The sequence below is a fragment of the Aphelocoma coerulescens genome, chromosome 11 (assembly GCF_041296385.1).
Source record: "Aphelocoma coerulescens isolate FSJ_1873_10779 chromosome 11, UR_Acoe_1.0, whole genome shotgun sequence".
NCBI lineage: Eukaryota > Metazoa > Chordata > Aves > Passeriformes > Corvidae > Aphelocoma > Aphelocoma coerulescens.
The window spans coordinates 17774652-17797977 of record NC_091025.1 but is presented as its reverse complement, the minus strand read 5'-3'; the positions used below and the strand labels follow the sequence as shown (position 1 = coordinate 17797977).

General features: G+C 43.6%; 1 protein-coding gene and 1 long non-coding RNA gene across 8 annotated transcripts in view; one reads left to right on the top strand and one right to left on the bottom strand.

The window, feature by feature from the left end:
- The window catches only part of CDH8 (cadherin 8), a 361598-nt gene that overhangs the window by 189523 nt on the left and 148749 nt on the right, over positions 1-23326 (top strand). For 3 of the 7 annotated variants that reach the window (XM_069026621.1, XM_069026616.1, XM_069026623.1), the window contains exon 1: positions 20809-21380. The exons of 2 other annotated variants lie outside the window; for them this stretch is intronic. The gene's annotated coding sequence lies outside the window, so the exon portion shown is untranslated. 2 more of the 7 variants (XM_069026618.1, XM_069026619.1) reach the window with 2 other exon arrangements.
- On the bottom strand, positions 15836-20493 carry LOC138116852 (uncharacterized). The gene is made up of 3 exons (XR_011154365.1): positions 20335-20493; positions 19698-19755; positions 15836-15917 (listed from the first exon to the last, which is right to left on the bottom strand). It is a non-coding gene; the product is annotated as an uncharacterized lncRNA (long non-coding RNA).

The following is a 23326-nucleotide window of genomic DNA, read 5'->3' as shown; positions in this document are numbered from 1 at the left end:
CAAAAGAATAACACCTTAAAGCCAGGGCAGGTTATGCACCTGGAATATGTGGCTGTAGGAGATTGATGTGCTGTGGAAGCCTGGAAGGAACAATCACACAGGACTAAAACACCCTCCTGAATATATTGAGCTAATCGATTGGTATTTTTTGTGGTTTGTGTCAACCCCCATCCCTACTCAAAGCTTTTTAATGTTCCAGAGAGTGGAATACAAAGGCAGAAAAAAGAGGAAAATCAAGGGGACACATTATCTGTGGTTTTGAAAGGATGAAATGAGGCAACAGAATGAATGCTGGGCCACTATTCCTAGTATGACTTGTGTCCAAGTCTTGTATCCAAGTTCAATTCTCTTAGCTTCAAAAAACTTCATAAATGCAGAAATCTCACCTGACTGCGGGCTGGGAGGAGCCTGTAATTTCTGTTCAGTTTGTGCTGGTTCATTGTTGCATTTAAGTCTTTGCACTTTAGCCATGGAATAAAAATCTCTATAAAAACTAGTTGTGATAAATCAGTGGCAGAGGACAGGATGGCACTAAACCCTAAGGATTAGGAATATCTTGGGTACTCCACACCCTGTCAGGCAGTCAGGCCTGGGCTCTGGTCTTATATTCTTTTCACAGGTTGGCTTCTGTTCTCACTCCAGTCTAGAGCCAACCAGATCACAAAACTGGGAAACTCTTACATTTCTGTAGCAAATATCAAAGGCACATCTGCAGGTGGGGTGGAGAAGTGATTGAGAGCAGCCCTGGGGTTATATGGGATATTGGGCAGGAATTGTTCCCTGGGAGGGTGGGCAGGCCCTGGCACGGTGCCCAGAGCAGCTGTGGCTGCCCCTGGATCCCTGGCAGTGTCCAAGGCCAGGCTGGACATTGGGGCTTGGAGCAGCCTGGGACAGTGGAAGGTGTCCCTGGGCATGGCAGGGGTGGAATGGGATGGGTTTTAAGGTCTCTTCCAAACCAAACCATTCTGAGACTCTGTGATTCTAATTCCAGTGGAAGATATTTATTTTCCAAATGTCTCCTTTTCAGCTGTTAACAGATAATGAAAACAACTCTGCCTGGTGTTTGCATTTCTTTTCAGACAATGAAAATTCTTTGCTTCCTCCTTTTTAAAAGCAAGGATCATCCCGTATGTGGTGGTGTTATAGCTCTGCAGTAAATTTTACCTGAATTCACAAACCCACGGGAGTCAGTTTGCATTTGAAGTAGAGGTGCTAGTTTTTCCTTTTAAAAATTAACATTCAGAAGTGTAAGTCTTATTTACCAATGTCCTTCTGTGTTGAGAATAGCATTAATATATGACATAGCTTCAACTAAGCTAAGATTTCTATCTGGTAATTATTTTTTTTCCACCTGAATTTTTCTGTCCCTTGTTACAGCGTGGAAACTGCAACACGCGTATCAGTCAATGAGGCCCGTGGAAAAGAAATAGATATGGATCGATTCTTGGTAGATGTTTCAGAGATGTTTATTTCTCCAGCCGCATGGCCGAGCTCTGCTGAGGAACTCCTCAGTCACGGGACCCGAGGGTCCTTGCCCGCGCAGGGGAACACAAACCAACCCATGGGGAACGAGGCTGACCAGGGACAGGGAAACACCATGCCTCCCCTCAGGGCCCCTCTCCCAGGGCTACATGGCGGGGGGAAGGGACCCCGACATTTCACTCGTTTATTTTTAACAAAAGAGATTTAAAACTTAACATTGAAAACAACTGGATAAAGATAACAAGAACAGTTTTAAAACAAAACAAGCCACCCTCCTGAGTCTTTAAATGTCCAAACAGATTCTCTGGAACATCTTAAGGCTGACAGAAGATTCCCTCAGCATGCTTTGTGGGGAAACTGAGGCAGGAGAGTGTTTCTTCCATTTGTACCTGTTGGAACTCTAAACAACAATAGTTAATTTCCTCGCTCTCCCTCTTCATCCCCCACTCGGCATTGGAAAGGGATTTTTGGGGAAACAATTGGCAAAGGCATGGTTTTGTGATGGAAACCATGGGTGAAAAAATGGATTGGGAATACACTGGGGGTAATAGGATATAGGATAAAAGGGAAAGGTGGGATTAGGAAACTGTAGGGGGAGTTATAATAGAGATATTGTCTAACATGACTACAATTTTTAGCATACATACTGCCTTTTACAGAAACACCATCAGGCCCAGTGACCTCTGCTGCTTGTAACCCTCTTCTACCTTGCACCTCTACCTCCCAACCTTGGGATGCATTTTTCGGGGTTATTCTGTATAATAGCAGTTCTATGAATGAATATGTCTTCCTGGTTGTCACATCTCGTTATAAAACCATAATTTTGTTTAACATTATACCATTTTACTATTCCTAAAACCTTAGCTACGGTGATTTTTTCCTTTTTTCGAGTGGTTGCTGTTTCCTGTCCCACTGCGTTTCTGCCTTCTATTTCACTCGCTCCCGTGCTGGAATTGCTGGAGCTGCTGGGGCTGCCGGGGCTGCCGGGGCCGTCAGAGCTGCTCGTGCCTGTGCGCTCTTCCCGGGATCACATCCGGGCTGGGCCAGGCCGGGCCACTCAGCTCCCCGCACAGCGCCTCCTCTGCTCTCAGCTGCGCTGCCTCTGCCTGGCGCTGCGCCCACGTCTCGGCCGGGCCCCCGAGCAGTGGCCCCCTGCACCCCGCTCCAGCGCGCGTTTCGGCTGGGCATGGCTCCGCTCCACCGCCGCCAGCCGCCGCCCGCGCGCTGCCCCTCTTGGTCGGGCGTTCACGGGGCTCGCTCCACCACGTGCTGTGCGGGGCCGGGCGGGCACCGCCGGGTTGTGCCACTCCCGCCACGCCTCGTTCCGCTGCCAACGCTGCGGCTCACGCCGCTCCGCCCACGCACGGGAATTGCCTCGCTGCTGCTCGCAGAGGGCTCAGTCCATGTGGGCGAGGCCATACGTTCCCTGAGCCAGGCTTCCCTTCGCCAAGACAGAGATGACATTGCTCAACAGTCTCGGTAATTAAATAATATTCACGAAAATATTCTTCTATCGGCATATATTTTGACTCAGAAATTAACTGTGTCCAAACAGTCTTCCAAAAGTCTTTGGTAGGAATTAAATCCCAAGAAACGTAGAAAAAGTTCTTAAACAACCATGAAAGGAAATGTTTCAGTTCCTTTTAAGCTTGAATTAAGCTAAAATTTACAAATCGTTGTTCAAGAATCTTTTCAAGTTTAAGATAAATGTCCATATGCGACTCGGAGAGCCAAGAGTCTTTCCATGGTTCCTCCACAGTTTAGAGATGGAACAACAAAACAAAAACAAGAAGAGGAATCGGGGATCATTCTGCCCGCATTCACCACCATTTGTTACAGCGTGGAAACTGCAACACGCGTATCAGTCAATGAGGCCCGTGGAAAAGAAATAGATATGGACAGATTCTTGGTAGATGTTTCAGAGATGTTTATTTCCCCAGCCGCATGGCCGGCGCTCTGCCAAGGAACTGTGGCAATCACGGGACCTGAGGGTCCTTGCCCGCGCAGGGGAACACAAAACAACCAACGGGGAACGAGGCTGACCAGGGGCAGGGAAACACCGTGCCTCCCCCCCAGGGCCCCTCTCCCAGGAACACATGGCAGGGGGAGGGCCCCAACAGTCCCTCACTGAGGAAATTCTTTGTATTATACAATGGAGTTTAAAAAGCCACAAACTGATCTGGATTTGTGGTGCATAATTTCTAGTCATTTTTATGTATATTAATGTTAAATCATGTTCTTGATTTCCATAAATGACCCACATAACATGCCAAATTTCTTCTACGTTTTAAACAGCCCTCGATTTTGATGAACAAAAATTGATAGGTATGAGATGAACAAAAGAATACTGATGACACATAATATAAGCCTTGATCTAAAGTTGTGAACTTGTCAGATGATCTGCCAAAAATGGATTATTTTCTAAAAGTTTGAAATATGGCTGAGAAGCCTGCTGACCATTATTCACAGCCTTTCATTTATTACATTGATGCTGTTAGACAAGTGATAATCATAGGCTTTAATTTCCTGCAGAATTGGGCATAGGTGTAGAATGCTTTATATCATTTAATATGCAAAAAACCCCTCAGATCAGAGAATGGAATTTATATCCGTGTCACCACAGGTTCTCTAATCTGACATGGATTGATATTAATACACTACATAAAACTGGAAATTTCCTAGACCTCTGGTATTTCTTTGCATCCTTGATGTTCACACTTTCAAAAAAATATCTCTGTGCAATTTCATGTCCATTTTCAGTACTATACATGCTGTAGTATTTTGCTTGATTAAATGCCTTATAATTTTACTCTGAATCCAAATTCTCTTGCTCTTTACTTGAGCTGGATTGCTGAGATCTCTGGTGGGTTGTATAACTCATAAATTTGTTGATTCTCTTGTCTTTTTCTGCAGTTAGGAGTAACCCACAGCACTGTTCCCAATGTGACGGTCATCCAACATGGATGTTTTTTGCTATAGGTTTTTAGGTTCTATTTGAGCAGTTTTGTTTTCTTTTGCAAGAGATTAAAAGCTACTTGGTCCCCAGGGCATGGCTCCCCTGGCCCTGCTGAGTGCCTGAGCAGCTGAATGGAACTGATAATCTTTGGCATTTAACAATAGGTTAATTTTGCTCAGCTACATATGGGGTTCCAAAAACAAAAGGTTTCCAAGGGGTTTTTTTTATGTTTTTGTGAAAAATATTTCATGCAAAATGTTTTAAGCTTAGCACCTTCCTTCAAAGCAGCTTTTTCCTGCTGCAGGTTTACAGAAAACATTCAATTTCCTTCCTGTGTGTTTTTGTTTTGTTTTTTTAAATATTAAATAGTCTCAAAAACATGAAAAACATGCTAAAAATATTCAAGGAAAAGTGTCAATTCAGCCTGGAGAAGAGGTGGTTTCTTAATTGTGGCCTTCCAGTCCCTGAAGGAGCTACAAGAAAGATGGAGAGAGACTATTTCCAAGGGCCTGGATGACAGGACAAGGGGGAATGGCTTCAAACGGCCAAAGGGCAGGGTTAGATGGGATATTGGGAAGGAATTGTTCCCTGTGAACCTGGTGAGGGATTCCATGCTCATAATAGCTTCATGGTCTTTAATTTATATTACCCAAGAATCTAACACAGTACTTTAGCAAACGAAACATTTTTCTGTTTAATGTTTTTTTTAGTGGACTAAGAGTATAAAAGGATCTGACTTCACGTTGTAGAACGGAACAGGCTATGCCTGTTTGTAAGTAAAAGCTAATGTTTTGCATTTTAACAGGGAAGGAAATGAACAGTGGCACTAAAACCACATCTGCCAGAGCAAAGCCTAGTGGCAAAAAGTTACCTCTCGTTACAGTGATGACAGTATCCAGATGTCACACAGTTAGGGGCATTTGTTAAAATCTTTTTGAAGTAGGAACACCTGTGACCATCAAAAGTGATAAATATTAGATAATAAAATGCATTCCTGGTAGGTGCACAGTGTGACCAACACAGTCAGGGATAGAGCAATCAAATTCCCTCTACCTCCCCTCAAAATGCTTGCCTCTGTTTATTCCTATTTATATAGTGCTGAAGCTTTGAGGGTCTCTTGCTTTGCTTTTTGCAGCTATTTTATATAATGTCTACTATTGCATGGTTTCCCATTTGCTTTCCTGGGGTGTTCTGGGTTTTTTCGGGGGAGTTTTGCATTTGGTTTTGTTGTTGTTGTATGGTTGTTGTTGTTTTTAGACTGATATTCTGCGGGAGCAAAGTTCAAATGTCTGGAGTTTTAGATTTGGTAACCACTGGGAACTGAGGGTGCGTTTTTCTGTGCAGCTGCACATTTGCTTGGGGCCTGCTGGGTGTTGCCCCACTAAAAATAAGGAAATTTGTTGCACACATTGCCATGGGCTACGTTTAAGCACAAACATTTGAAATGTCATTCTGTGGTCTTTGCTCTCCTCACTTTCAGTGAATCTGAAGCAGAGTTTTAGGCTATTGTGGAAGCAGAGCCTACAGCATGCCTGAGTTCTTTATTCATTTTAATATGACCTAAAGCAAAAAAAATCCCCAAACAACACAACAGATTCCTTTGTTTTGCAATGGACCATATAAGCTTGGCCACTTGGAATCCCTCCTTCTGGAGAGTTAACTGGAGCCATTCCTAGCTTGGATATGCTTTGCTTCCTCCATACAATTTGAAGCTGCTGGTAACTCCCTCTGTTCTCCAAAACAACAAAGAGGGCAGTAAAACACCATCCTCTTGCTGTGGAAAAAAACATTGTTTTCTGTAATGGCACTGCTTTCAAACGTGCATTTTCAGTTCCAAGAGGATATTTAAGGTATCCTCTGAGTATCTGTGTTTAAATGGAAATGGGCACAATTCTGCATTTCAGGTGAAAAAAAAATATGATTACACTTTTAGTTTTTGAACAAAAATGAAATTACTTAGGTCTTTGCTGTATCAAAATCCACTCTTTCTGTTTGATGCATCGATAGTGACCTCCGGGGTTGCTGTTCTGCTTCTCAAGGGGATTTTGTCTCTGCTCTTTTGGCTGGATTCCAGGTTTGGATGACAATTTCAAGGTTACAGTTTGTTTATTTTTTTATCCAGAGACAGGGGAGATCAATCCTAATCTATAGAGAGACTGAGTCTCAAATGCCACAGAGCCAGAGGCTTGACCCTCAGAAGTGCTGAGCACTCAGAACTCGCGGGCTGTCGTGTGGCACTCGGCACCTCAGGGGTCACACCTACCCCTGCCACCTTCTGCTGTGGCCTGGGAACTGAATTCGTCTCTCACTTTGCTTTCAGAGCAGAGCACTTTCTTCCAGTTTCTGTGGACTCAGTTGAATTCTGTCTTTCCAAGTAAAGTGGATAACGGCATTCATGAGTTTTTCTTCATTCTCAAAGGTAATGTTTGAGACTTACTGGTTGTTTTCCTTTTATTCTTAGACTGTTTTCCACTAGTCTGTTCTACTCTTGCATGCTGTGATCCTTTGTTTTCTATGCTAGCTCTGAAATATAGAAAACCAGGCTACTGGTTCAGGCAGCAGCTCCTTTTTTAGGAACTAACCTTTGGTCTTTGGTGGACTTGAGGCAGTGCTGAAGAACAGAAGGCTCTACTGTTCTGGTGCTGTCAGCACCAGCAAAGAGAAACACAGACAAACTGATTCATTTCTTTCTACGTCAAATTAATCCTGAAAACATTTACCTGTGGTCACCCAAGTGGAGGTCTCCCTCCACCTCCCCAGTGCTCTGTGACCTTTAGGAGTCCTGAAAGGAGGCTCGGTGCTGGTGACAGTCAAGAGATGTCAGCAGAACCTGAGTGAAAATATCCCAGCACAGCACTTCTCCAGGATGATTGAAATCCTATTTTTGGAGACGATAACATCATAACCTTTTAATTTTCCTTTCTATTTTTTTCTGGGTGACAGATTGACAAGCCTAGAGGATGAGGCTGTCTATTCATAGAGCAGGTTTGGCGTGGGCAGCAGCCCTGATTGTTCCCCACGCTGCCCTGCTGGTGTCAGCCCTGACCTCAGGAGCTGCTCCTGAGCCCAGGAGTGAGCCAGCAGTCCCGAGCCCTTCTCCTCCCAAGCCAGCCCAGGTGGCTGATGCTCAGTGGCAGAGCAGAGGTGGCTCTGCAGAGCAAACAGCTCCTCCCAGACATTGCATTGATCACTCACCAGCCAAGCTGCTCCGAGCTTGCACTTCCAAGCAACCATCTGATTTCCTGCCCCAGCAGGCAGGAAACCCTTTTCCCTCCTGTCTCCAAGCTTTTGTGCTCTTAACCACTGCTCACACTTCATATGGCATCCTAAAAATCCAGGAGTAGAATGTGGGTCTTCTCTCATGCAAAATCATTTTAACTATCAGTAGTATAGTCAAAAAAATAAGAAAATATATTTTTACAAGTTGTTGTTTATTTAATGTTTACTACAGACAGCAGGTTCTAACACAGGTTATGAAAAAGATGTGCCATAAATGATTTGATTTTTGTATCTTTGATGAGTAGTTCCCCTTCTCTAATCCTTATTTTCTGCGCTAATGTTAGCACCATCTCCATTTGTTGCATGTGAAAGATAACACTCCCTGATAATGAAGATATTAGTCAGACAATTACCAGAATTGCTGCTTCTGAGTGTTTTATTATAGAAGTGGGGAGGGGGGAGGCCCTTGCAGCAAGAGATTGTGCACAGAGAGTGATTCTGCTGTCCCTGCTCTTGCTGGTGGGGATTCTCATCCACGGCCTCTGAGAATGAACAGCAATAAAGAGAATCCAGAACCAAGGTAGGATAATATCTAATAATTTCCTGAACGGACAAAGAAAGTTTTAGGGCAAATTTAGAAAGGTATTACTATCTCAGCTTTAATGATACAATACTTTATATTAATTTAAAATTCTTCAACTTCAAAATATCCTTGTGGCCTTCACTCTCAGCCCACACAAAGCTGCTAAGACAAGGTACCTTTCCAGGCTAGAAAGAGCCATCAGTCAGCAGCACACAATAGATATCAAAGACATCCCACTTCTAAAGGTATCATTAATACCAATGCAGAACAAAGTGCACTGCAGCTTTTCATGCCTCATCTGAAAGAAAACCACAGTCAATCCCACCTTGCCTAGCTGGGAAGGAGGAAGGGATGCATGCACTCTAAGGTTTCTCAAGGATGAGCACAAATTATGTCTGTTCAGGCAGTGTTACTTGGCTTTGTATTTGCTTATGGATCACTCCCGTTATTCCTTTAGGAAACAAAGCATTATACTGTCAGTCTTCGAAAATATGTATTGTTAACATTAGCTTTACTTTGCATTAAACATTTAAATTATATATGAGACGACTCAGGGTAAGGGTGTGCAGTGAACTGTGGTGGGGAGACTAGAAGTCTGTGGGAAGGCCCTACAGCTGTCCAAGCATGTCTGGGCTCACCTATAAAGGAAATTATAAACCCTGTCTCAGTCCCAGTGACAGTGGGCACTGACTTTTCAGAAGGAAGGTTGGCAAACCTCCCACTAAACCCTCTGGGCACATGGGTGTGGTTTGGAGGTGAGTGCTTGGGAGAACAGAGCCTGGGAATGATGCTGGGAGCCACCCACTCACCCTGAAGTGAACCGGAAGGGCAGAATTGCAAAGAGAAAGCTTCCTTAGCTGGGTAGTTCCAGCCCTTCTGTCTCTGCTGGCAGCATCCTCACATATTTCCTATCTTTTCAAAAACACAGAGGATAAGGCAGGGGCCTTTCCAGAATGTGCTGTGGTAGATCCCTGAAACACACCCAGGTGAAATCTTGGTGGGCACCCAGCTGGAAGTGGTTGGCAGGGAATTTTCCAACTTCCCTTCACCTTCTGGGCTGTACCTGTGCCAAGGCAGACAGCTTTACTCTACATTTCAGTGGTGAGCCATTTGGACCCATGGTATGTATTTTATTCCTCATTTGTTCTGCAGATTAAGCTTTTTATTTGAGAGCATAGTGTCACTTTTCACTATTCTGTACCTTGCCAGGCAGAAACAGATGCCTTATTTGTGGAAACTTTAAAGCACAGTAAAACATAACACTAGTGGGAAGCTCTCATGTTATTTCTACAGCCTCCTGAGCCTTAGTTAAGTGAAGTGATAGGATATGACATGGCTTTTTTGTTTGTTTGTTTGTTTGGTAACTTTTCCAAATAAACAATATCCTGGAAATAAGGTGTGACATTATTAGGTGGGTACTGAAGTGAAAGCTCAGTGCTTGTTTGCTTTGTAGCATTGTTTTACTTGTGCACTGAAAAGAAAGGAATGCTGTGGCAATGTGAGTGGCAGCTACACATGATGGAATGTGTGTTTATCCCTGTTTATGTTTGCAGCATCAGGAGCATTAATTAGAAGACTCTATCTCCTGTGCAGTCCTAGCTGCCATATGTAAATAAATGTTACCTAGTTTGAGGTGAGTTATCCCATGTGTAAACAAGAAAACCAGACTTAGTTTGAGCTTTTTGATAATTCACAAGATTCTTTCACTAAGATTTGATTTGTATGATTCTTTAATATTCTGCACAGTATTTGGACTGCATAATGGCACTACTCCTGCCAGCAACCCTATGCATCTGTCTACCAAAAAATAACATTTCTGTAATTACAGGATGGGTGATGATGGATAGAGGAGTGGGAAATGCTGAGGGACAGCAGGAAGACAATCATAGCAACAAAACACACAATCGACTGAAGTCAGAAGAATATTACAAAAATAAACAAGACCTTGTGGGAATTAGATCAGAATAAGTATTACTGTGGTAAACAGAAAGAATGGCTTAACTGAAAAGCACAATAACTAAGCAGAGAGGGCCTCAGAATTTTGTGTGCTTGCAAATGAAGAGAATTTCCACTAAAGCACCATTAAACTGTAGCCTCTGATAAATCTGCAATGCTGATGAGTTAGATTTGATTTGTCACTGTTTGCCATTTGATTTTAATCAGTGTTTCTGCGAGTGTATGTAAAACCTGGGTTTTCAGGGGAAAGCTGAGATGGGCAGACTACCTGGCTAAGGCAGAAAAGGTGACTGGAGCGCACTGAAGAGACAGAAATGCTGTTTTGAAGTGCCATAACTGGAGGGAAACATTAAAAGTTTTGGAGGTGTGCTAGAAAAAGAAACTTCTTTCTGGTAGGAGTGCAATGCTATGGGCTGAATTTGGGTTGATTCAGAAGCTTTTTGCTCCAACTCTTCTTCTGTTTGTAGAATAATTACAAAAATCTAAGGAGAAAAAGGAGAGAAGAATTAATGTTGAGAAAAGAATCTGTGACATCCCTAGAGGGATGATGGGGGGTTGTACCCCTTGCAAAGTGTGCACCCCCCAATCCTTTGCTATCAAATTGACCCTTTCTGTCATTTGCAAGGTGTGTATTTCCTGAGTGTTGTGGGTTTGACGCTGGCTAAAAGCACCAGGCACCCATAAGAATCATAACAAAGGGTTCATGATTTGAGATAAGGATTAGGGGGAAAAAAACACTCTAAGGTAAAACAGGTTCAAAACTTAAACAGTATAAAGAAAATTTATTATTAACAGAATTAAAAGTAAAAAGGGCAATGAGAACTAAAATAAACCTTCAGAACACTTATTTTCTTCCCCGCCCCTCCCTCTTTCTCACTGACAATGCAAGGAGACAAAACTTGGGGTTTTGGTCGGTCTTTCACTTCCTAAAAATCTTTCTTCAGTACACTTAGGGAAAGGAATTTCTTTCTTTTGCTGTGCTGTGGGATCCTTCCCACAAGAGACAGTTTTCTGCAAATTTCTTAGCATGGCCTTAATTTTCACAAATCGCGCCCAACCTGCTGTAACGTGAGTCGCTCCCACAGGCCAAGCAGTCTTCCCAAAACTGCACATCGTGGGTCATTTTAGTTCATGGGGTTTAGTCTTTTAAGGATAAGCTGTTCTAGTTTGGAAGCAAGAGCTCTCTTTCTCTATTTCTGGAAGCAAGGCTCTTCTCTCTCTGAGTTCCTCGCTAGATTACAGCTTTACAGCATCCACTTGCTCCAGCGTGAGCACTTTTCCTCATGGGCTGTGCATGGTCCTCTGCACCCCTCATGCACTTCATGAATTACAGGGAAAAACTGTTGTATTATGGTCCTCACCACGGCTTGTAGAAAAAAATTCAGCTTCGACACCCAGGGCACCTCCTCCCTCTCGTTCTTTTCACTGACCTTGGTGCCTCCCTGTTGGTTGTCCTCACGTGTATTCATTTTTTTCGTCTTCTCTGACTTGGAAGAAAATTGTTGTCAAGTTCTGTCAATTGAGAGTTTTTTATAGAGCTTCACAGCATTGAAAAGGTTGATCTCGTTTGCTCCGTGTCAGGGAATTGTTTGTCATGTTCTCGTCACTGGCCACGTGGTCCCCACCAGCACCGCAGGGACAGCCCTGGCACACTGGGCCCGGTGCTCCTTGGAGTCGGGTTGCTTGGGAATGCAGCCAAAGCAGGTGGCAAACTGAATCTAAGGCTAAATACCGGCATGAGAACGATAGCCAACAAGTACCGTAAGGGAAAGCTGAAAAGAACTTTGAAGAGAGAGTTCAAGCCTTGTGGTCGAGCCTGCAGCCCGTGGACGGTGTGAGGCCAGTAGTGGCCCCCCCTGGCCCTGCCTGGATGGCCCCAGTGGCTGCCTTGCCACCCCTCAGAAGAACAAAAAAGAACGTGCGCTGTTCTTTTCCCTACTGAAATATGTCATCCCAGAGGCATCACCAACTTCTCTAATCGGGCTAGCAATCTGCCTATCATCAGAGCCTTCAGCAATTGGCTCTGTGCTGGACATGGTCGAAGCTTCCACTAGTTTCATCTTTCACAACCTGCTCCTGTGGCTTCCTCTGCCCACTAAAAAAACTAGACTGTTTAAAACAAACACAATGATGATTCCCTGGGAGTTCCCAAGTGCTGCTTTCACCCCTGTGTCCTGTCAGTGGACGGTGCGATGCTCGATGGAATGCTACAAACATGGACAGAGACAAGGTTTATCTGTGCTGGCTTAACTCAGTTCATCAGCACAGAGAGAGCCAAGCTAGGCCTAAAAAAGATCAGAATTAGAAAAATGAATGGCAAAGAAACAGCCCCTCACCAGCTCATGCAGGAGCTGAGGCTCGTGGAAGTACAGATTGTTCTCTCCTGAGAGCTGACCTCGAGTTGAAGAGGTAACATGGCTCCTTTCTCACTTTTTCTGTATTTGCATGGCTATAAAAAAAACCCAAAAAGCCCTTCCATTTTTTTTTCCCCATATCTTAAAGGGATTTTACTAATGTAATAGATAAAAAAGAAATATGTTAAATAAAAACATTTATTAGAGGACATAATTTTAAATATTTAATGATATAATTAAGTCTTATTAATGTAATGGTCTTTATTCTTCAATTTAAAAATTCACAAGGTTAATTTTCCTTTCATCTTTATTATGCAATGTTTGCCACAATTATTTGTTATATATTCTTATAAATATTTGATGAATATTAGAGATTTTAATTTAAATAAAAATATAGGTCATCTTTTACCACAGTAACTCCGGTGTTAAGCTGGAATTAGTGAAATTAGCACAGCAGTGAGTCAGGCCCTGCTATTCCTCCAGTTATCCCAGAGCTGGCTTCTTTGACTGGAGTTATCCATGGAAAACACACCTTCTACTACTCTCTCTTTACTTTTAAAGGCTTACAAAGAATCTGAGGATCAACAAGCTGAGGATTGGTCACATCATTTTCATGTTGCCTCCTCTGGGGGACATTAATTGCATCATCTCAGTCTCAGACACTTACTCACTTGATTTTACTGCATTTGACAATAAAAAACACCTCTGAGCATTGGTAAATGAATTTAGAATATATTTCAGGAGGTACTTATTTGATTCATTAAATTACTGGCATTAAAACCAGTTGTTTTGAGTAAAATTTTGCTACCTCTATATGCTCTGCCTTTTCAGCTCCTTACTGAAGAAGGAAAGTCCTCCAGCATTGAGTCCTGTGGATTTAAGTGATTGATATTCTCCTTCATTAGCAGTATTTCTTACATATGCACCAGAAATATTTTAGGGGAAATGGTTGCTTTACTTTACAACAGTATTACGATTTTTTTTTTTAAATCAGTCTGCCAAACTGCAATGTCACTAGCTGCTGAAAAAATCACTTTATGGGCAATATGTTGACTTACCTTCTTAATTAAATAAAGAAACAAACCAGAACTCTCTGGAGAAAAGTACTTTGAAATAAGCATATACTCCTAATCTGTCACTGCATTCAGAATGGAAAAACAAATACCACTTGAGCTAGCAGCCTAATTTCAGCTTGTGCTGCTATTAGATTTGGGTTATGAGGTGTGCAAAAGTACCTTTCGGGGAGTTTCTTCAGGTGGCACATGCTGAAACCTGGGGCTTGTGCTACTTTCTCTTCCATTAGTAACCATGGCTCCCTCTGGATTGCTCACCTGCTGTAATTGTCACCTCACACGGACCTAAGATCTGCAGTTTCTCCCCCAGATAAGGAAGGCACTTCATGAAGAGCTGGGCTAAACTTAAGGGATTTATTATCTTCAGGACAGAGGTGGCAGAATGCTGTCCATTTTTTAGGTACCATTTTACAGCAAGAAGCTGCCCTTGCCACTGACGGGCTTTTCCCTTTCCTGCTGTTCTCCTGCCACCCAGAGCAGGTGTATTTGCTGCTGCTGTGAGAGCAGGTCACTCTTATCCCTGCAATGGTGAGGGCTGAACACACCTGGGGAAGTTTACTCAAATCTGCTGGAAATGAAGGCAGTTTATTCGCCCAGATCCCTGCCAAGACCTGTCTAACCTTGATGTACTTTAGCTCTGTCCTTGCTCTAAATCATGAGAGCATCTATTCCAGCATTGTTTCTGGAATAACTCTCATTGTTGTGTTACTGCTACCTCAGTGCCTGGATGCAGCGTTGCTGTTAAAATAGGTTAAAATAGGGCATTATGTGTTAGAAAACCATGTATTCGCAAAGTGTGGTGCTTAGCTCTGTCCTGTTTGCCTCCTATGGATGTTAAACTGCACCAGAACTGTGTGTTCTCTGCAGAATGCATAAGGAACAGTCAAGGTACAAAAATTACCCTTCAGCAAAGCCAAGCTGCTAAGCAGGGAAGAAAGAGTCCAAGCTGGCAAACGGGAAACAATCCTGTGTGCTTCTTGCAGCACCTCACTTGGAAACCACAAGTCTGCCACCACAGCCCAGCTCAGAGATAGTGATGATGACTCTTTCCACTTACAGGAAGTCCTACTGATTTTACAACTCATAAAAAATTCAATTCTCTCACCTTGTGTATCATATCCCTGTTATAGGCAACCATTTCATCTCTCCTGGGAACCACCCATCCCTCTTACCTCAGCTTTCAGAAGTCCATTAGAAATCTGTTTTGTTTAGAGTATGCTTAAGCTTGCTATTGTCTTGGAATTTTATGGTAAATCCTGCCTGAAAGTGAATACTTGTCTTCAAGGTCAGGCCACAGTGAAATGAGGAGTGGGGAAAAACTCTTCAATGGTTCTCCCCAAAACTAACTCATTTGTGCAGTGGAGAAAGTTATGTGGGGAACTCAAGTGTTAAGTCTGCTTTTTAAATGCAGGGGAGCCCTTAGAAATAAGATTAAATAAGTTAAACCTAATTAAAGTTATTATTTAAACTTATAAATAAGTTAAACTCCCTCTTGCAGGTACACTGATAGTTTTTAATTCTTTGTTCTTGGAGCTGCAGCTGGTAATTCTCTCTCTCCACACTTTTGTCTCTCAATATCCTCTCACTTCTCCTCCTCTCACTGTTCTTTGGTGTCAGGCAGCCACTGCACAGAACTTGCTCTCACTGACAGACAGGACTGGATTTGTCCAGCCAAGTGATGCCAGAATTTTGAGGGAACACATGAACATTACAGGACAGATGAGAACACACAGAACTTGTTACATGTGTGCCCCAATATTATTTTATTTATAGCCATTTAGAATTGCCTGCTTTCTAAACTGTGGACAAAAAGTACTTTTAAACACCTCTAGAAGCATAATTAGGAGGTTTGTTGTTATTCTTGTTCTAGGGTCATGTTTTCTTGATGAATATGGTAATTTCCTTTTGCAGAGAGAAGACTGTTGTTTGGGTTCTGAGAACACCAAAAACTGTTTGTACTTGGACATTTGCACAATGCCCAAAAGAATTATTGAGTTTTATTCAACTTATACCTCTGAGAATAAAAATCTGACAGCAACGGGAGTGATTTGATTTTGCATAGGGGAGATAATTCATTTATAGCCACAAGATTAATGCAGTGAACATTGAATTTCTCTTTCCTCTGAAAGAAAAGCAGTGTTACATATTACTTTGGGATTTAGAGTAGTAGCTGTTAGGGAAAGAAAAAGGGAAAAAAAATTATTTTAACCTGCTTAATTACTGCACACTAGAGGGCACTTGAGGTAGAGCAAACAATATTTGCACAGCTCCTGCGACCGATCCCGTTCCTGACGCTCAGGAGGCAGAGTGAAAACACAGCAAAAAATTAACTTCCCAAATTGCATCCTGTAAAACTTGTATCCTTCTGTACATTAATGTACAAAAAAAAAAAAGCCAAAAACGGTTCAATGCCTTGCTGGATATAATTTTCTTTTGTCTTCCTCCCAGTGTTGGATGTACAAAAGGAATAATTGTTTTTCTAATAGCCAACCTGACAGCAACTAGTCAAAATTGCAAACAGTGCCCAAGGAATAATAAAACCTGATAATGTATTGCTATTTTTATGCACTCCACAATATCATTGGTTCAAAAGGTACATAAATTAGTAATTGGGGGGTTTATATTTTATAATCTCTGGAAAGTGGAAGTGGCTCAGAGTTAGCTGTGTTTTATAGTTCTAAATGGAGTGTTTGGGGATGGGAAAGGCTGTGCTAAGGGCCTACAAGCCCAGGGCTGCTGTTGGGTTAAACCTTTGTTTCTGTCTGACAGGACAGACCTTTCCTTGGGCTGGAGGAGGAATTTGAATGGTTATAGGAATGTGTTTGTCCAGTTAAAGCAAAAGTAACACCAAAATCAGTGCATCCATTTCTTCTCACGTCACAAGTAACAAGGGAATGGAGTTGGATTAGATGCCTTTCTCAGAAGGCCAGACTTGTAAGGAAGGATTTTTGGGTGGTTGAGAATCACTTCTGTCAACTTAAGGCAGCTGCTGCTCTTTCTCCAGTGGGGCTTTCCAAGCTTTCTATTCCAGTGTTGGATATTGAATTTTAACCATGTGTGATCTCTGAAGGAATCTGGCATTCCTTTGCAAATCCCTCACATCTCTCAGGCTTTCTAGCCTTGTCTGTTAAGATGTAAACAGGAATTTCTTTCAGAGGGAAAAAAATTGAAACCAAACCTATCCCAACCCTGTACCTTTATCTCACAGGCTGCTAGTATCATTTCCCTTGTTTTAATCTATAGGATCACTTGTAAGCACTATATAATGGATTTTTTTTTTTCAAGTTACAGATGTCTTCAGTGACTTCCCAAACACAGGAGATCATTATTTTTCCTGATAACCAACTTGTGATAACTGTATACAAGCAGGTTTTAAAGGTTGCAAGACAGTGATAAGAACATGTTGTAAAGGCAATTATGTCTCTGTGCTGGCACAGGGAGCTGATAAAATGCATATTTTATTCAGAAATGTTCTGGACTTAAAATAACCTTCTTGTTTCTTCTTATGGAGTGTTAATTCTAGCATGCAAAGCAAACTAAATTAGGGAATAATCCCTCACATAATTTGAGCAAAAGGTGCCAATGATGTAGAGTGGGTATTGCCTAAGAAAACAGCATTAATGTGTTTAAAGCTTTAATGGAACAATGGCAGGTGACACCACTAGTCCATAAACTTGCTTTAGTAACTTTCAAATCAGCTATTAATTTCTTATTGCTTTGAAGTGGCATTTTAGTGGCAATCCCTGTAAGCAAAAGTAGCTTGCAGTAAAGTAATTTATCTTGATCAAGCAATTCACTCTGGACTCATTAATTGCATGTAATTTTGGATCAGGCTCTATTTTACATATTAAAAACTGAAATCAGCTACTAATGCTTTGAGGGAAATATCTCACTGGTAGGTGATCTGATGGAATAAAATGTGAATATAAGGAATTAGTACAGTGGTTTCTTTTCCCCTCTCAGGCCCTGACTTTGGCATTGTTATTTAAATGAGATGACCCCTAACGCTGACTCCAGCAGTGGCCCTGGCAAGGCTGTGCTGTGACTGAGCTGCCCCTGAAGAGCTCATTTCAAGCCACTTCTATTGAGTATTTTTTAAGAAGTAAGGTCTAAACTCTCTGTCTTCAGGAAACAGTTGCTCACACTGCTGAGGAACACAGAATTAGATGATAACCAACAACTGTTTTCACCATCTTTCAGAAAAGATGGTGGAATTCCATTATGTCACATGGTGTAGGTGATAGATATTTCCTGTCTGTATATGCATGGGAAGTCACATTGGGGTTTTAATCCTTCTTACTCTTAAAAGCAAAGCAATATGGAAGAAAATCTCCTGGTTCTCTTCCAAGCAGAGGTTAATTTTTTTCCCAATTCTCCATCACAACTAGTCAAAAAATCAAACAAAAACAACCCCAAAAAACTAAAACCCACCTAAAAGAAAAAAACAAACACACAAACAAAAACAAAAAAAACCCCAACTAAATAAAACAAAAAAGTAATCAAAAAATACCACAAAAACAAGATGAAAAATAACCCCAAAATAAGAAAGCCAGCAACCAACCCATACCACAAGCCAATACATTTTGTAAATATTCTGTTTTGTTGTTTTTTTTTTTTTTTCCGATCCCAAAATTTAATACCAAAAATTGCATTCCAGTTTGATCCAGGATGCATTCAATCACATGCATTTTTTAGATGACTTCTTTCTTCAGTACAGTGATTAAACTAAAAATCTTCATCCCATTGCAATTGGACTAAGAGCTGCTTTTTGCTTAAAAAATGAAATGGCCATTTAGAAGATAGAGGAATAATCTTCCTTGTAATATTTATTTAAGAGGAAACAGGTTCTAGCCAGCATATTCATCAGTTATGCAATAGCGTGTGTATATATATATCTCACTATGATAAATATCATTAAATCATTTCATCTGGATAGGATGCAGAAAGTTGCAAATGTTCCTTTGCTTTTCCAAGCTTATTTTTACATTAGTTTTAATCCATACACTTCTTCCTGTCAAGATTTACTCCATCATCTGAAAGGCTTTCCAGCAGGGGAATCCATGGATGGCATAATCCATTTTAACAAGACACTTACCATCCTCTCCTACAACCTGAGGATAAAAGAGCACAGCTTTTGCCCTGGTAATTTCCAATTGCAAGAAAGGTCACGTAGAACAAATGGCACAAGTCAAAGGTTGGAATCAAAACAAAAAACTAAACTTTTAAGCTGCACTTGGAGGTACAACCTCTACCATTAGCTTTCTTCCCACATAACAGCTGTGCTGCCTGTTTAAAGCTGGGACACAAGGGATCTTATTAGGAAGAACTTTTATTCTTGGTTTCTTCCATCAGGTGTTTTTTTAATAGAAATTAAAACCAGGTGTGCAACCACTCTTACTGAAACCTTAAAAAAGTTTGAAAATGGGCATTAATTTCCAGGAGTAAAGCCAGGCTTAGCATCCTCATGCTTTCCTTGTGACAAAATCTGTATTTTCACTGTGTTGTTTGGTTGGTGGAAGGATGGGGGAGAAAAATACCCCTTGCCTCAGCAGAACCCCAGGTAAAAGGAAGCCACATTTCTGATCTCATCTATTGCACAGCCAAGTGTTTTGTATTTCCCTCAGGGCTCTCTGCCTGCTTCAAGTATTGTGTATTTTTATATCCATCCTCCAAGGAATCCTCCCAGGCTCACAGCTTGGCAAGTAAACTCTTGGACTGAGGGAAGCAAAGAGGTAGTTGGATGATTCTTCATTGACCTTGAAAAATGGCACATTCTGGGTGCATTTTGCTACATTCCCATCAGTTTGAGGCTTTTCAGAAGGAGGATTTGTGCAAGAAATGCACCTGTTATCTGCAAGAGCCTGCATTTAGCTAAGATAAAGTAGAGCAAGTAGCAGCTACACATGGAGGTCTCATGCACTGTCTTACACGTGTGCATGCACTCATAGGATCAGCATGAAAAATGAGATTAACAGTCATGGACCTAAATTATATAGAATTCTTACTAGGTAGAGGAATATTAGGGTCCACTTTCTGCAATCCTAGGTAGATCTTCAACAAAGTAGTCATCTTACCTTTTGCTTAAGGTGGAGAGGCTTTCAGGTGCTTTGAATGAGGTTCAGATGACCAGCTCTTTAACAATAAAGTTGAGCAATGAACCAGCAATGTACTATAGAACCACACAGCATGTTCAACTACAACGTCGTACTGGTCAAGGAGAGCTGGAGAAGGAGGATGGAATTGAGTGCAATTAAGCTTCCCCAACAGCACTAGCTCAGTGTGGAACCAGTCCTCCATTTTAAGAGTCCCTACCTGCACCTGACCACATCTACACCGTGTGCTCTTACCCCTCCCCTTTCGGCAAACATCAAACCTGGGGAAGATTCAGAACTATGATGTATTATTAAAAATAATACATTTAATCTGCCAACAGACAATCCGTGCAACATGAAAAGGAGAAAAGCTCAATGGATCAGGAAGATGGGCAGGGGATGCCAGTGGCCTGTCCCTCGCAGGGTGCTGGCCGTGGTTTTTGTCTGCCTCGGATGGGACGAGCCCCCTCCAGCTCTGTAAAGCCAAAGGCAGGTGAGGATGCCCAGTGCTGCCCTCCATGAGCCTGCATCCGGCGCTCCAGCAGCCGGGGCTGTGCAGGATCCCGGCGCCGTCCGTCACAAAGAGGATTTGGGAACGGGGCGAGGGTCAAGGACTTACTGCGCGGTGCTGCCTTCATCCAGCTCCCGCTGCGCGGAGCTCGGCTGGCGCTGCCCTGGGGCTGCTCCGCGCAGCGCCCGAGGCTACCGAGGCTGCGGAGAGCCTTGAACCGCCTGCAGCTCCCCGGGGCGTCTTGGGAAAAGCGTTTTAAAGGATGCCCTCCCTGTCCCCGGGGCTCCCGCCCGCAGCGCTGTCACACGGAGATGAGCGGCTGCCCGCGGCCCCTCGGGGTGCTGCCGCATCCCCTCCTCATCCCTCTCCCGGCCCCCCCCTCCCGGCGGGCATCCCCCCAAAGGACGAGGGGTCTCCTCCTCGCCGGCGCTCCGGGCACGTCCCAGCCGCGGCGGGCGCGTCCCCGGTGGCCCCGCTCCGGGCCCGGCCCCCCCGCCCCCGGGTCCGCCCGGTGCCCACCCCCGCCCGCCCTCCCTCCATCCCGCATCGCTCCCTCCCTCCGTCGCTCCCGGGCGGCCGGAGGAGATGCCCCGGCGCGGAGTTGGCGGCCCGGGTGCCCGGCACGGCCGCGGGGAGCGAGCGGCGCCGCCGCCCCTGGAAAAGTTGTGTGCCTGCCGGGGGGAAGGCGGGCAGCGGAGGGAGGGGGAAAACCACCACCCCAAAGTGCTTACACGAATTTCCCAGCGCTAGACCTGCCTCCGAGATCAGCCCAATAAGAGCTGTCAGGGGAGGCTCCCGGCTCACTTTTCCACATCGCTTCACAGTTACGTTTGGCAGGCAGGCAGGCACGATAGTGCGCTCAGCCCCGGAATTAGCGGATTTATTTGGAATATCCCTGCTTTCCTGGAGACGTGCGGCTGCCGCTGGCTTGTGCGACGGGAGAAATTAATAACTGCACTCCGGCATGCAGGCACAGAGACCCGGGAAGCCCAGCAACCAGCGGCTCCGCCAGCATCGGCAGCCTAGGAAAGCATGAGAAGAAAATCTGGAGAACCCTGCCTGTTCCCAGGGACTGGCTGATGTTTTTTTACCTCATCCTTTCAATCCGTGCGTGAAGTGGCTGTGGGCGAGCGGCTCCCTTGCTCCTTGAAAGAGTGAGTATTCATTTTATTCAGACAATTTGCGGCTGGCTGGCAGAGGGCTCTCTCTCTGTGGGTTTCTGGCTGACTTGGGCTCTGTGTGCGTGCGAGGTGCGCTGGGCGAGCGCCTTCCTCGTCCATAGGTGCGGTATTAGGCTGAACCGGGCTGCTTCATTAAGTCGGATGTTTTCAAATTGCCGATAATGAAAATGTCGTAGGATGCTTATTAGTATTTTATTATTATTATTATCATTATTCTCTCGGGAGAAGAAGTGGTGGTAATTGTATTTGTCTTCCCGCTTGTCGGTGGTTTTTTTGGGGAGGTTTATTTTTCCTTCCGTTCTACAACCCTCCTTTAAAGGATCAGGAGGACTTTGGATCACAGAGGGTTGCTTCTAAGGCTGACGAACCCGTTTTTTCTCCTTGTTTTCTTATTTAGTACAATAAGTCTCTGGGCTATTTCACTGTGTTGAATAGATGCAGGGCTGCATTCATGCATTGAAATAGATTGCAGTTTTCGTGCTGAGAATAAAAATCACCCACCAGCCAGATATGTAAATGAGGGAGGAGGAGGCTGGAAGAACCTTGAGGGGGGGAAATCCCCCTGATTTATCATCACCTTCCCTCCCCCCAAAGATTTGCACCCCCTAAGTAAGTAAATAAATAGGAATGGCTTCATAGCTTCCTTTCCTACTTTGAGAGAGGAAAGCATCCCATAACTGCTGCTCTTCTTCTTATAAAGCAGCGATGGGGATGAATCTGTGGTCATAACTAGCCAGGAGTCATCCCTGTCCCACAAGTTGTTTTTCTTCCTGTCCTTTGGCTGACTAAACAGAGGATGCACCCAGCTGAAACTTGGGAGAGGGAGAAAGCCTCTTAGCCCCAGCCACTCGTTCGCTGCCTCGCTGCCAAGGCTCCCAGAGCAGAAACGCAGGAGCCTGTGGCCCCCTGAAGCTGCTGTTCCACTAAACGCTTCATCTTCTCTTTGAGGAAGGCAGACGAGGAGCACATCCTTCTATTCTGCTTGGCTCCAGTATCTGCTGGGTAGCAGCATCCCAGTCGGGAGCCCCGAGCCGCCAGACAGCATCCCTGCTCGGCAGCACCAGCGCCGGGCTTGGCTGGGAGGCACTGCAAGGCTCCAGCACAGATGCCTGTGGCAGTTTCTAGGTGGGTAATATAAAAGAGATTAATTCAAATCCTTGTTTAGACTCTGCCTACCGCCATGAAGGTGACACTACTTAACACAGGCAGGAATTCCTTTGCGGTTCGTCGCCGTTCGGTCATGTCTTGAATTTGTCTCAATTCAAACAGTTTGCGTTAAGTAGCAGACTGAATAGAGTGGAATCCATCCAAGCTGGCGTTTAACGGCGCTGCACAAACCTGCTGGCGTTGCCAACAGGTATCAAACTGTACCCTCGCTCCCCTCCCTTTCAGACAGGCACAAACACACACACTCTGTTTCATGCAAACGAGTCTGGCTCTTTTCTCTGAAAGGAGAAGAAACACTCATACAACTTTTATAAAGGCTGACACCTCTAAGCAGCCAACTCGATCACATAAACGGCTCGCCCGTCGTGGCGCTGGGTATCGCAGACAGGTGTTTTTGGGAGGCGCTGATTGCAACTACTCAAATAAACGTTCACTTTTTATTGTTTCCAATGTAACAGGTTAGCGCTTAATGGAAGGGAAGTTAACAGCTGCTCACTTCAGTTTCAATTAAAGAATAGAGCTGATAACTCCCAAAGCTATAGATTAAAATCCTCTTAACTTCATTCACTCTCTTTTGGAAATTCTTCAAGAGTTTCTCTGCAACAAGGATAAGGAGAGATATGCAGTGCTCTTGTATGAATGGTATTCCTCCTCTATGTTCAATACCAGACTGCTGTGAACAAGTACAGACTTCACAATTGGCTTCTCAGTAAATATAAGCAAATAATGAATAAATTCAGAAGACTGGAAAA